The 15,241-nt window shown below is 45.6% G+C and overlaps 1 protein-coding gene and 1 pseudogene across 5 annotated transcripts in view; one reads left to right on the top strand and one right to left on the bottom strand.

The window, feature by feature from the left end:
- The window catches only part of Tuba1c (tubulin, alpha 1C), a 441,616-nt gene that overhangs the window by 65,618 nt on the left and 360,757 nt on the right, over positions 1-15,241 (bottom strand). The window lies entirely within an intron of this gene.
- On the top strand, positions 9,513-10,152 carry Rpl23a-ps8 (ribosomal protein L23a, pseudogene 8; annotated as a pseudogene).

The following is a 15,241-nucleotide window of genomic DNA, read 5'->3' as shown; positions in this document are numbered from 1 at the left end:
TCGGAGCTGGGGACCGAACCCAGGGCCTTGCGCTTGCTAGACAAGCGCTCTACCACTGAGCTAAATCCCCAACACACACCGGTTCCCTCTTTTTTCCTCCATTAAAATGTTTTATTTATAGTATTAGCGATGTTGTCATTAGTGTGTGTATGTGTGCACGGTCGCACACCGGTTGCTCGAGGAGGTTAGAGAACTCCTTCCTGTGGTTACTTCCAGGGATTGAACTGAGGCCATCCGATTTGGCGCCAAGGACCTTTACCTGCCGAGTCACTTCCCTGCCTCTGTGTTCAGATTCTTTACATGCGTTTAAAGCTGGCGACACCAGAACATGCACTTTATCGTAACGGATCTATTCCAGAACATCTTTCTAGAGCTCAGCAGTGAAAACTTGCATTCCCGCTCAGCAGTGAAAACTTGCATTCCCGGAGCCACCATTTCAGACTGATTTTCTCTGAACACAAAACAGACGGTTTGCCCTGAAATCACTGGGGGATAATGGAAGCTGCAGGTTTTGCGATGATCTTTATCTGCGGTGCCCCTGGCACTGGCTTGGGGTTTAGGCAAACAGAGGCTCCAGAGTGCCTTGCAATAAAACCTGGGAGCTTCCTGGTTGCTGGTAACAGTAACTACTACCATCAGCAAGAGCTACCACAGAGCCCCAAAGACTCAGTCTTTCACAGGACCCTGGGAAGCCTGGCGCTGGGTTTCTAATTTCAGACACAACGGAGATAAAGCACAAAGGCTTTCTGCAAGGAAACTGTCTTCCAGACACAGCGGGACTGACACACAGAGAATTCACAGAGGAGGAGGCAGCATGCACAGGCCTGCCCAGGTTCCTGCTACACAGGGTCCTCTCACAGAGCAGGGGAAGTGGACACCGGATCTCATCCGTGACCGAGAAGCTATTTACAGTTAATACCCCCTGGCAAAGGGAAAATCAATTTTCCCCAATAGAGTATCACCGGGTTTATCAACCACACTCCAGGGCATGTCTTTTTGCCCAGAAATGGCCAATACGAAATGGACTCCATATTTGTTTGTATCTGGGAGCAGGGAGGCATTTTCTTCTCTCTCTTTTTTTTTTTTTTTTTTTTGGTTCTCTTTTTCGGAGCTGGGGACCGAACCCAGGGCCTTGCGTTTCCTAGGTAAGCGCTCTACCACTGAGCTAAATCCCCAGCCCCGGGAGGCATTTTCTTACACTATTTAGTTTTGTTTGGCTTTTTTTGTTGTTGTTTGGTTTTTCCAGGCAGGGTTTCTTCAAGTAGCTCGGGCTGTCCTGGAATTTGCTCTTGAGAAGGCTGATTCCACGACAGGCTCCAAATTGGCAGTTAAAGACACTAGGCCTAAAAATCCAGGCTTCAGGCAGCTAGTCAGAAACTGCCCCACCGCCTGGCCAGAAACAGGACAATGGGTCAGCAGTTTCCAGCCAGCCCTCATGCCCCAGTAATAGAATGTCCTTAGAGATAGAGCAAGACAGAGTCCAAGCACAAAGTCCACTACCCCGGGATTCTAAGGTGCTTTACATTGGGTCTGCAAGCACACTTCCAGGGTCTCTCTTGGTAATAGGGAGACCCCAGCAAGCTGGACTTCTGCAGAATAAAACACTCCACGTTTACGTTCTCCAATGGATCAGGGACCCTTACACTCTGTAGAGCCGGCTGCCTCTGCCTTTGAGTGCTGAGGTTAAAGCATCCAGCTTTACTTCACGTTTCAAGCATTTATTTTTACCTGGATTTATGCGTATGCGTGTGTGAGTATATACCACGTATTTTTGCGCATCCGTGGGGGTTGGTAGAAGACATGAGACCATGGAGTTGTAAGTCATCAGGTGTGGATACTAGAAACCGAACTCGGGGTCCTCTGGAAAGCAGCGAGCGAGTGCTCTAACCACTGAACATCTCTGCAGCCCCCAGAGTAGATTTTGAACTTATTTGTTTACTTGTTTGTTTGTTTGTTTGTTTATGTGTAGCAGCAAAGATGCACACTAGTCTGTGTGACCATTTTCCTTCTAAATCTGGTCAAGAACACATTCTAATTTCTTCTCAATTCTGCCTCATTTTATTAGTGTCAGGGAGAAGCAGAAGGACACGGGGTTGTGTATCTGACTCGGGCATTTTATTAATTTTTAATATTTTTTACATACGCACACATGTCACAGCTCATGTAGAAGGTAGACTACTCCTGTATATGAGGCTCAGGGATGGAATGTGGGTCCTCAGGCTTCCCCACAAATCTCTCTCTCTCTCTCTCTCTCTCTCTCTCTCTCTCTCTCTCTCTCTCTGAGCCGTGTGTTTCCTAGGCAAGCTTCAAGCTCCCTCTGCCCAACACCGGGTCTGTTTTACCTGTGCTTACCTGGTGCTGTGGACTGAGCTGGGCCTGCACCCACAGCCTCCAGACTTGGGGATTTTTAAATAATCCTAAACTTTTTTGTAACTGCCAGTCTTCTGTGAACATCACTACCGATTTCCACTCTCCTGTATGCATTTAGGAAGGCCAACCGGAAGATTCCGTCTTGGGGTTTGTTCTCTAATTTGTCTTTCAGATAAAGGCAGATGCATGCAGAAGATCAAATTCAGCAGGGCAGTTGAAGGTTTTTCCATGACTAATGCGAGCAAATTGCGTAAGTGCCTCTCCCACCCGTGCTTCCCCTCAAATCCTTACTGGCTGCGGTATTTCATCCCCTGAATACCCGACCACCCGGCTCTCGCTTTATCTGACACATTTTCTCTTGTGCCTGAAGCTCTAAAGTCAGGTGAAGTGAAAGGTGGTGGCTGGATTAAGAATTATCCCCTCCCTCCGCCCCTGCAACCTTGCTAGTCCGTCTCCTAGCAACTGTACGGTTTGTTGCTTAGCAACAAGAGAGGCAAGAGTGCTGCCCCTCTTGCGAGTCTAAAAATACAGAAAACATTAAAAAAAAAAAAGACTCATCAGCGGGGTCTTTTATTAAATATACTAAATACAGAGACAATCTTACAAGCGGGGGGGGGGTGCTTAGCGCAGGTGAACCTCTACATCTCTTACAGCGTACAATAATAATTTGTTGTACATAGAAACAGAAGAAAGGTTTAAAAAAAAAAGAAAAAGACCTGCAGCCTTTTCTGATCTTATTGCTGCTGTGCATCCATAATCAGTTCTTAAGTTCGAGGGAGGGGCGAGCTACCGGACAATCAGCTGGTAAAGGTGCTGGCCGCCAAGCCTGACCATCGCTGGACCACATGGTTAGAGGAGAAAACCAACGCCCACAAGCTGTTCTCTGAGCTTAATATCTGTGGCACACACATGATACTCCATATTAATTAAATAGGTGTGTTTCGTTTTTAATTCAAGTTCAGGCTCACTGGTTAAGGTCACTATCTGCTCTTCCAGAGTTCCAGGGTTCAACTCTTAATCAGTTTTTAAATCTAAAAGAAGATGAAGAAAAAATGTTTTTCTAAATATCCTTGTAAGCCTGAAGCAAGGGCTCATGTCTCTAATCCAAGCATGTGGGATGTAGAGGCAGGAGGAAAACTAGTTCAAGCTAGCCTGGACTACATGAAATCCTGCCCCAAAGAAAGACACGGAACCTGGGATGGTACTCAGTAGGTAATGGAACTCTTCATCCAGACCCGAAAACTGAGTTTGCGCCCTGGGACCCAGATGGCAGAGAGGAACTGACTCCCTGAAATTGTCCTCTGACTTCTGCTGTGTCCTCTCCCCCACCACACACACACTAAATAAACAAATATAAAACAAACAAACCCTCATGCCAGACACTACTGAGAGATTATTATTATTTCAGTCCGTTTACGTAGGAATTATCAGACCTTAGAGATAACATATCCATACCACTTACACCAAAACTGCAAGGTTTCCAAGAGGGCAAACTGCTATTTCTAAAAGAACCCTATTGGCTGAGTAAGAGAAGAGCTGTTGAATTAGCTCTGGTTAAGGAAACAGAAACCTTTGAGCAGCACAGCAGTTTCAGCACACCACGGAGAGCCAGCACTCGGGAGTTTGGGAGCTTGGCTAGTGTTGGAGTTTACATATTTGTGGTGGCTGGAATGATAAATGTCTCTGACCTGCTCAGGTAGTTGAACCCTGGTCCCCTGCAAGTGAAGCCTTTTGGCTTTGGCACTGTTCAGGGAAGTTATAAAAACTCTAAGGGTATGGCCTTGTTGGAGGAAGTCCCTGGGCTTCCAGCCTTGACCCAGTTTCTTTGCTCTGCTTCCTGTTTGTCGAGGATGTGACGTTTGCTGCAGTGCCCCCTGGCCATTAGGGGACTCTCCCTCTGCAACTAAACCCTTTCTTCCATGTGATACTTTTTAGTGTTTTTTCACGGCAACAGAAAAGTAACTACTGGAAAACTAATACAATGTTTAAAGTCAAGGATGGAGCTGCAAACATTCAGTCACATCCTGTCTTCCATCAGGCTCTCCGATTCACAAAAGAAGTGGAGTTTCGGAAGGTCATTTGCTCGCTCCTCCAGGCGTTCCTAGGATGATCTTTAAATGTAATTGTCAGAAGTTCATGATTGGATAGGATTGATTTAAGTAAATATAATAATAATATATATATAATATATTTACCACAGTGCATGGAAAGGTTGGGGTGATGGCTCAGACAGAAGTAATATGCTTGCCACACAAGCCGTGAGGACTTGAGTTCAATCCCCCTATAAAACCAGGCCGAGTGGCACATGCCGGTAACCTCAACACTGGGAAAGCAGAGAGAAGAGCTTCTGTGGGAATCATGGAGCAGGCAGTTTAGCCACAAAGGACAAGAAATGTGAGAAACCGGTGCTGGATCGTGGGGGAGGGGACTCCGGAGCTTCTTTTGATTACTGTTAAATCCCTGTAGCCACAGCACCATGGCAACCTTCCCAGTCTGCCACCTCATTTCCATCTGCTTCGAAGAACAAAGGGAGCCGGACAAAGGTGGTTCAACATACACTCGGCGAGTGTGCATAATTTAAGTCAATGAAAAGGAACTAAATTAAAAACTGTGTTCTACAAAAACTGGGATTCCTGCTGGCTGGGGAGGTGGCTCGGCTGGTACAGTCCTTGCTTATCATGGGCTTTGATTCTCCACTCTGTGATAGCACAAGCCTGTCAGATATCCACAGCGCTCCAGAGTGCAGGCCGGGATCAGTTGTCCAAGGTCATCCTCTGCAGTATAGAAAGTTTGAGGCTGTCTTGGGGTATGTGAGACTGTTTCAAGAGAAGGAGGAGGATGGAGAGAATGAAAAGGGAGAGGAGAAGGAGGAAGAGAGGTTAAGTTTGTAAAAAACAGTGAACAGCTTAGAAGGTAAGTTCAGTACTTGCACATCAATGAGCGACTTCAAAAGATTTTTTTTTCCCTGAGACAGGGTTTCTTTGTGCAGCCCTGGCGAGCCTGGAACTCACTCTGTAGACCAGGCTGGTCTCAAACTCAAGAGATCTACCTGCCTCTGCCTCCCAAGTGCTGGGAGTAAAGGGGTGCATGTAATTGTAACTTTTATTTGCCTGGTGTAATTATGGTCTCCAAGGCTTACTGCCTTTTAGTCTGCCTAGTCCTGGAAGCTTCTAAACTCCATACTATTTAATCTAGGCCTAGAATGTTTTCACCCTCTGAGACTTTACGGCTTGTAGAGAGCTGCGACGTGCCGCGCCTCAAAGATGGCGCTGGTTTCCGCCTTCCACCCTCCCAACGGTGAGCGCTCCTTGCAGTAAACAAGTCCTTATTTGGCTATGTCTGCCTGGCCCGCTAGCTTCTGCATAGTGACAGCCTATCTACATGACACACATGGCTTGCTAGTACTGGCCAGTGCTAGCTATTTAAGTATGGTGCAGGGCGTTCCCCAGGGAGAGAGAGCCAGAAGAGAGAGAGGTCAGAAGATTGAATCAAGGTTCCTGAATAAAACTGCTTGGAGAAGATCTCCTGTGGTCGTGTCTTCCTTGCTGGTCGAGGTTGGGTGCGGCAACGGCTGAATAAACTTACCCCTTCCTAGTTCTTTCTGGACTCTGGCTGGTTCAACTCAGTTGTTCTAGCTCAAACTTCTCTCCAAAATGGCTGACTCAATCTGGCTTCTTTTCTCTCTGCCTCTCCCTGAATTGCTCTGCTTGGCCTCATACTATTCTGGAGATCTGTTCTAATCTTCTGGCTCCTTCTCAGTCTCTGGCTCCCTCTGTTCTCATCTGTATCCACCTTGTTCTCTCTGCAACCTGTCTCTGTACAGCTGTCCTGGTAAAACTCTTTCCCACTTCCTCTCTGCATTGCTCCCTCACATAGTTTCCCTTTCCTCTCCTGAGAGTTGGGCATACCCTAGTCTCTCGAATCTGTCTCTGATTTGTCACTTTGTCTGCCTCTCAACTAGACATCACTTTCAAACATTGGTGCTTCCTGCTACAAACTAACTTTACCTCCATTGTTTGGGATTAAAGGTGAATCCGAAGGTCTTGTCTGCATTTCAGCCGGAGGGATTGAAGGTGTGTGCTACGACTGAGCCGCACCACAACTAGAAACAGGATTTTTCAGTAAATAACACAATCTCGGTGGTCGCGGTGTCAAATATCCTGCAACGTGTGTGCCACCACTGCCTCTGACTTCAAGATTCTCTCCCAGTGCCAGATACGGAAGTGTGATACGGAGGTGACAGTTTCATTTTGTACTGGGGAAGGAGCTCAGGGTGCTGTGCAGGGTAAGCAAGCACTGAGTCACATTCTCAACTGCTGTGGTATTCTATTCCTGCTGCTTCTGCTTCTGCTTCTGCTTCTGCTGCTGCTGCTGCTGCTGCTTCTGCTGCTGCTGCTGCTTCTGCTGTTGCTGCTGCTTCTGCTTCTTCTTCTGCTTCTTCTTCTTTTCTTCTTCTTCTGCTTCTTCTTCTTTTCTTCTTCTTCTTCTTCTTCTTCTTCTTCTTCTTCTTCTTCTTCTTCTTCTTCTTCTTCTTCTTCTTCTTCTTCTTCTTCTTCTTCTCCTCCTCCTCCTCCTGTTTCTCCTCCTCCTGTTCCTCCTCCTCCTCTTCCTCTTCCTCCTCTTCTTCCTCCTCCTCCTCTTCTTCCTCCTCCTTTTCTTCCTCTTCCTCCTCCTCCTCTTCCTCATCCTCATCCTCTTCCTCCTCCTCCTCCCTCTTCTTCACTGATTATTTGAGAATCTCACATCATACACCCCAATCGATTGCACTCACCTCCCAGTTTTCCGACATTTGCTCCCTATACTGGCTGGTTTTGTGTGTCAACTTGACACAAGCTAAAGTTACCACAGAGAAAGGAACCTCATGAGACCCAGCTGTAAGGCATTTTCTCAACTAGTGATCAAGGGGGGAGGGTCCCGTCCATTGTGGGTGGTGCCATCCCTGGGCTGGTGGTCTTGGGTTCTATAAGAGAGCAAGCTGAGCAAGCCAGGGGGAGCAAGCCAGTAAATAACATCTCTCCATGGCCTCTGCATCAGCTCCTGCTTCCTGACCTGCTTGAGTTCCAGTCCTGACTTCCTTTGGTGATGAACAGCAATGTGGAAGTGTGAGCTGAATAAACCCTTTCCTCCCCGACTTGCTTCTTGGTCATGATGTTTGTGCAGGAATAGAACACTAAGTCACTCCCCATCCCCTGTGACCAACACACCCCCCACCAAGAAAAAAGAAAAGAAAAACTCTATATGCTCATTGGAGCAGAGCCTAATTCATAGTGGCCAGTCCCCCAAATTTTACTTCTAAAATAGAACCTCATTGACGTTATTGGGGAGATGCACTCATGGACTTCCAGCACTATGGAGTAGGAGTTGAAGGTCATCCTTAGCTAAATCCCAAGTTCAAAGTCAGCCTAGACTATTAGAAACACTCTCTCAAAACTAAACACAGGGCTGGAGAGATGGCTCGGAAGTTAGGATCACTTGTTCCTGCAGAAGACGAGGCTTCAATTCCCAGCACCCACACAGCACATAGTGACTCACAACTATCGGTGTAACTCCAGTTCCAGGGGATCTGATGCCCTTTTCTGACAACAAGGCGCAATGCACACACATGGTGTGTGTGTGTGTGTGTGTCTGTGTGTGTGTGTGTGTCTGTGTGTGTGTGTCTGTGTGTGTGTGTGTGAGTCACAGTCTTATCTAAAATTTTAACAGAACTTTAGCAGTCTTTTAAAGCCATACAAGTGCAAGCCATCTCTTCAATACATTGCTACTAAACCCTAAAATTAAGATCAAAGTAAATTCACTATGGCACCATACTCATGTCATTCCATTGTTTAAATGAGAGGGTAGGACCACTCTGACCAAGGAAACAAGTAGGTTAACTGTAGATCTTCACTCTCCCTCCCTTCCCCCAAATCCAATCCCCCAATCTCTTTCCTAGCTGGCCAGCAGACCACCTGCTGAGCCCCTCCCCCGAAGCACATCACCAGAGGGTCTCATACATCTATCCCTCCTAATAACCCCCACACTAATTGATTTGTCCAGCCCCCAAAGAAACAGGGCCCCTAGACCTTGCACAAGTGACTCCATGATGGAATTGCCTTTCAGGCTGAAAAAGTCAGCATGCAGATCCCACTGCCCACCAAAACTAAGACAGAGACCTAATCCACCCACGCCCACAGTTCTTGGAAAGTCTCTAAACATACTAAGTTTGCTTTTTGCCTTCTGTAGTTCCGCTTCCGGCTGACTGTTCTTGTCAACCCAGAACATGGTTCTTGTTCTTAAAAGTTCATTCATCTGGGCTGGAGAGATGGCTCAGTGGTTAAGAGCACTGACTGCTCTTCCAGAGGTCCTGAGTTCAAATCCCAGCAACCACATGGTGGCTCCCAACCATCTGTAATGAAATCTGCTGCCCTCTTCTGGTGTTTCTGAAGACAGCTCCGGTGTACTCATATACATTAAATAAATAAATCTTTAAAAAAAAAAAAAAAAAAAAAAAAAAGTTCATTCATCTGAGAAAGGCTCAGGACCCCACAAGAGCCAGCAGACTCCAGCACATGCTTCCTGGGGACCCATAGGTCACGCCTGGGAGGGAAGCAGGCAGGTTAACTACATCCTCACCTCTCCCTCCAAGTCCATCCCCTGGTCTCATCCCCAGCTCTGTAGCCGCCCTTCTGCTGTGGCCTCTCCTCACTCTCTGCCCCCAATCACCAGGCACTAAACATCCTAGTGGACCACTCTGCTTTTTCTCCTTTTGTGGACCTCCTCAGCAATCCTAGCCCATCTCCATTCCTGTTAGCTCCCAATACTTAAAAACATATTTTACCTGGAACCCCCGGTGGCCACATCTATCAGGATCCCAGAAAATTTTCCTACCAGGCAACATACAATCACCACACTCTCCTAAGAACCAGAAAGGTCAAGAGAAACCAAGGACCGGAGCAGTTGCGGTAAGCCCATAGCCAACGTCAGTGGAGAATTCCACCAGGAAACTCTTCCAGCTGATAAACACTTTCAGCAAAGTAGCTGGATACAAAATTACCTCACAGAATCAGTAGCCTTTATATGTTCAAACAACGAGGAAGAAATCAGGAAACAACACCCCTCACAACAGCCTCAAATAATAAAATCTCTTGAGGTAACTCTAACCAAGCAAGTGAAAAATGTGTATGATAAAAATCTGGGGCTGGAGAGATGGCTCAGTGGTTGGAGCACTGACTGGGGAATGAGGCTGGGCAACCCTTTTCACCAAGATGGCGCCGAAAGCGAAGAAGGAAACTCCTGCCCCTCCTAAAGCAGAAGCCAAAGCAAAGGCCTTGAAAGCTAACAAGGCAGTGCTGAAAGGTGTCCACAGCCACAAAAAGAAGATCCGAACGTCACCCACTTTCCGGCAGCCCAAGACCCTGCGGCTCCGGAGGCAGCCAAAATATCCATGAAAGAGTGCGCCCAAGAGAAACAAACTTGACCACTATGCTATCAAATTCCCACTGACCACCGAGTCAACCATGAAGAAAATAAGAGGACAACAACATGCTTGTGTTCATTGTGGAAGTCAAGGCCAACAAGCACCGGATCAAACAAGTCGTGAAGAAACTATGACATTGATGTGGCCAAAGTCAATACCCGATACGGCCTGATGGAGAGAAGGTGGCGTTTGTTCGCTTTGCTCCTGACTGTGAGACTTTAGATGTTGCCAACAAGATTGGGATCATCTAAAGTGAGTCCAGATGGCTAACTCTAAATATACACTTCTTTTCACCATTAAAAAAAAAAGAGCACTGACTGCTCTTCCAGAGGTCAATTTTCAGCTTCATATGGAGGCACAAAAGCCCAAGACAGCTAAAACAATGCTGGATGCTAAAAGAACTTCAGGACGCACCACTACCCCTGATTTCAAGATGTATGTACAAAGCTATAGTAAAAAACCTGACATGGTATTGACACAAATCAGACATATCGAGCAATGGATTCCAATTGAAGACCCATTAACCCACAAACCTATGAATACTTGGTTTTTGATAAAGAAGCCAGAAATACACACTGGAAAAAAGGTATCTTCAACAAGTGCTGCTGGTCATGCTGGATGGCCCTCCCCATGTAGAAGAATCCAAATAGATCCATACTTAGCACCCAGCACGAAACTCAACTCCACATGGGTCAAAGACCTCAACCTAAACCCGGATACACAGAACCTGACAGAAGAGAAAGAAGGGAATAGCCTTGAATACATTGGCACAGGGAAAGACTTTCGGAACAGGGCACCATTAGCCCAGATTCTAGGATCAACAAATAAACAAATGGGACCTCATGAAACTGAAAAGCTTCTGCACGACTAAAACTACTAACACTCTACAGATGGGGAAACACTTTTTCCAACTACACGTCCTATACAAGCCAATCATCTTAGATAAATAAAGACCTAAAACATCCTGCTGTACTCATAGATCGGCTCCTGCCTCAGCTGCCATCAGAGAAGCTTCCTCCTGCAGCCGATGGAAACACAAACACAGCCAGACATTATGCGGAGAGGGATCTTGGAACACTCAGCCCTGAACTGGTTGTCTATCAGACTCCTCCCTCTCGGGCTCAGGGAACCCTGTGGAAGAGGAAGCAGAACTAGTGTGAGAGCTGGAGGGGATGGAGGTCACCAAGAAAACAAGGTCATCTAAACAAATGAATCAGTCGGCACCAGGTCTTTTGCATATGTCTTAGAAATAATAATAATGATGATGATGATGATGATGATAATAGTGTTTTCTAATAAGAGACAGAAAGGGAGAGCTGTTGTTTCTGCTTCCCAAGTAACTCTAGGTCTGTACTAGGCTGACAGCTAAAGATAACTATGACATTGTACCCCCACCTCCACCCCAGTCAACCCTGACGCACAAACATGTCATTTCTTTTTTTTTTAAAGATTTATTTATTTTATTTATATGAGTGCACTGTAGCTGTCTTCAGACACACCAGAAGAGGGTATCAGTTCTCATTACAGATGGTTGTGAGCCACCATGTGGTTGCTGGGATTTGAACTCAGGTCCTCTGGAAGAGTAGTCAGTGCTCTTAACCACTGAGCCATCTCTCCAGCCCAAACATTTCATTTCAAACTAGAACCTTTCAATGTTTTAAAAGTTCAAGAGCTCAAATAACATACATACATACATACATACATACATACATACATACATACAAACAAACACAAACAGACTTCTAAGATTTTTTTTTTAGAAATCTGTCTTGCAACATTGGGCTCCTGTAAAGTAAAAAAGAAGTTTGTCTCCACAACAACATAAGGTTGGGCCTCCTGGATCACACCTTTAAATACCAGGACTTGGGAGGCAGAGGCAGGCAGATCTTTGTGAACTTAAGGCCAGCTGTGAATTCAGTGAGTTCCGGAAGATCCAGTGGGATTCTACCTCAAACATACTTCCTCATTCCAGCAGTGTGGAAAAAAAGAGCGAGTTATCAGATCAATGTGAAACCAAAACGCACCCATATAAAAGCCTCAGGGTTCAGCATTTGTAGCTCACTCATGAACTTCTGGGCTCCACAGGGCTTGGGCACTCTCTCCTCTCCTGACATCCACGGAGAGCTTGTCTTACAGGCTCAGCCGGATCCATTCCACAACTCCCACTGTCCTTGGTAAATGCCCTGTGTTTCCTGCATTTCCAATGTCCTAGGGGTCTGGGGGGGGGCGGTCTCCACTGCATCTGAGGCTGCACCTTCTCCAATGCCTCTTCTGGCCTTTCAAGCCTCAGTACCGTTTTCCATACCAACTTCTAGAACAATCGTTTTCATTGTAATGTCAATTTAAAATCAGTGCGCACAGAGGCTGCAGCCCGGCGCTCTTCTAATCCACGGTGCCATCTCCCCAGCCCAGAGCTGTCAGATATTTTTAAGTATAAAATGTGCTTCTTCTGGTATGAAATTCAAACAGGTGAGTGGTGAAGATTTGGAATTGTCACCTTACATAGTCATTGAGCTACTTTAAATAGTAGAACGACGTGATTTGTGATATATAAGCACTATTACTCTAAAAGCAGTGCGGCTATTCTGTAAGAGATTCAGCTGGATGGCCTTAGGAGAGAAGAGGAAGAAGAGGAAGTCATGAACTTGTGAGAAGGAAGGGGTCGTCTGGGACACACACACACACACACACACACACACACACACACACACACACACTCTGGTGGTTTGAATAAGGACAACCCCTCATAAGGCTTGAATTTGAACATTTGGTCCAGAAGGATTAGGAGGTGTGTCCTTATTTGAGGAGGTGTGTCACCAGGGGTGGGATTTGAGGTTTCAAAAGACTAGTGAAGCCCTGTGGTGGTGGCTTTGCTTTGGCACATGACTTTAATCCTAGCACTCCGAAGGCAGGAGACAGGTAGATCTCTGTGAGTTTGAGGTCAGCCTGATCTACAGAGTGAGTTCCAGGATGGTCATGACAGAGAAACCCTGACAAGGAGGAGGAGGAGCCGGCAGCCATTTTACTCTCCCCAATTGAAAACTTGCTGCAAGTTGCCTTGGTTATGGTGTTTTATCACAGCAATAGAAAAGTCACTAAGACACACTCCAAAAACAAAAAGAGTGGGCTGAAAGTCTACTCAGCTAGTAAAAGCCCTTGTACTCTGACAACCTGAATTCCGATCCTGAGTTTTCCGTGGAAAAGACAGACTCAGCCTGTTTTCTTCTTTTTTTTTTTTTTTTAAAGATGTATTCATTTATTATATATAAGTACACTGTAGCTGTCTTCAGATACACCAGAAGAGGGCATCGGATCTCTTTACAGATGGTTGTGAGCCACCATGTGGTTGCTGGGAATTGAACTCAGGACCTCTGGAAGAGCAGTCAGTGCTCTTAACCGCTGAGCCATCTCTCCAGCCCTCTTTTTTTTTTTTAAGATTTATTTATTTACTTATTTATTTATTTATTTATTTATTATAAGTACACCATAGCTGTCTTCAGACACATCAGAAGAGCACATAAGATCCCATTACAGATGGTTGTGAGCCACCATGTGGTTGCTGGGAACTCAGGACCTTTGGAAGAGCAGTCAGTGCTCTTAACCGCTGAGCCATCTCTCCAGCCCTCAGCCTTCTAACTGACCTCTTTTATGTTTCTAACAGCGTCTTCTATGCTGTCACGCATGAACATGTACAATCAACCCATAAATACATTTAAATAATTTTTAATTACTAAAAATGAGATTTGAGGCTGGGTAGTGGTGGTGCATACCTTTAATCTCAGCAGTCTGGAGGCAGAGGCAGAGAGATCACTGAGTTAAGAGGCCAACCTCGTCTACAGAGTGAGTTCCAGGACAGCCAGGGCCACACAGAGAAACCCTGTCTCAAAACAACAATAACAAGTTTTTTAAAAAGGAGATTTGAGAGCTTTTGTGACGGCATATGCCCATAATCTCAGCCCTTGGGACATGGAGGTCGGAAGATCGGGAGTTCAAGGCCAGCCTTAGCTGGAATCAAGTTTGAAGCTAGCCCAGGCTGCATGAGCCATTTCTCAAAATGACAAAGGAAAAAGATCTGTGAGGTAGACTGGACATGTTTCCATGGGGCCCAAAACAGGTGAGAGAGAAGTCTATAACGGTTGTCTCTGACTTCGGAAGCCAGGTATACAGAGCCGTTAGTGACCACAGAACCCTTCATAGCTGCATGTTTGAGACTGCTAAGATGATCTGGAGCTAAGAGGAGACATCATGCAGGGCTCAGATGTAGCTCGGGGGTAAAGCACTTGCCTGGCATGCACAAGGGTTGAAAGGGAAGGAATAAGAAGATAAAGTATAGGGCAAGGTCTGAACCTGCAAATAGATAATTAGACTGCACAAGCATTAATTAAGATTTTCTACTAATATCTATGTGTACAGAACAGACCTGTTAGCGGCATGCCCTAATATATACCTGTCTGTTGATGTAAGTAAAGAGGTTAACAGTAAAATAAGAACTAGCAACGTGTGTGTGTGTGTGTGTGTGTGTGTGTGTGTGTGTGTTCCATAGTTTTTGTTCTATTAAATCAGGAAAGGAACAAAAAGAACAGATTAACCTCTCCTCACTGATCTCCCTCATATATTTAAGATTTCAGTCTTCAAGACAATAGTCTGTTTCTGACCTAGATCTTAAGTTATTTATGCTCAAGGGGTGAGAAAAAAAGCCTCTCATTTGCATAAGGAACTGAAAGGCTCTGAGGGGATGTGACAAAGAATCATTTTAATCCTCCTATAAAACACATAAAGAACAGAAGGCATCTCTCTCTTTCTCTCTTTCTCTCTCTCTCTCTCTTTTTGTATTGTCAAGAAATAGAAATGAATCACTGTATTTAAAAAAATGTATTATACTTCATCATGGCGCTGTAGTGCATGATGATGATGATGATGATGATGATGATGATGGTGATGGTGATGGTGATGGTGATGGTGATGGTGATGGTGATGGTGATGGTGATGATCTGGGGGAAGGAGGGGAGGCTGAAGACACTTGCCACCATGGCCGAGGAGGTGAGTTTTGTCCCTGGGACTCCAACGGTGAAAGAAGAAAATCTGCCCCTGTAGCTGTCCTCTGGCCTCTAAAGACACAAACATACCCACCCACACACAGCCCCTCAAACACACATGCACACCCGCACACACACATACGTATACAAAGGCAATAGTTTTTAATCGTGACAATATTTTCAACAAGCTATTTATCAATCCTTACGTTCTCTGCGCCATTCAATTATTTTTAATGAAGCAGAGTTGGGGTTTATTCATTACCATCGACTTTAAACCTAAAAGTTAAAAGAGAATTTCTCAGGAAAATATCCTGAGCGCACGGGTGTGGGCTTCTCTGAGGGAACGCTGACAGCACTTAGGTCTTACTGTTAATGTACT

Source organism: Rattus norvegicus, chromosome 7 (assembly GCF_036323735.1).
Source record: "Rattus norvegicus strain BN/NHsdMcwi chromosome 7, GRCr8, whole genome shotgun sequence".
Classification (NCBI taxonomy): domain Eukaryota; kingdom Metazoa; phylum Chordata; class Mammalia; order Rodentia; family Muridae; genus Rattus; species Rattus norvegicus.
Note: the sequence above shows the minus strand (reverse complement) of the source record. Positions and strands in the feature narration are given on the sequence as shown.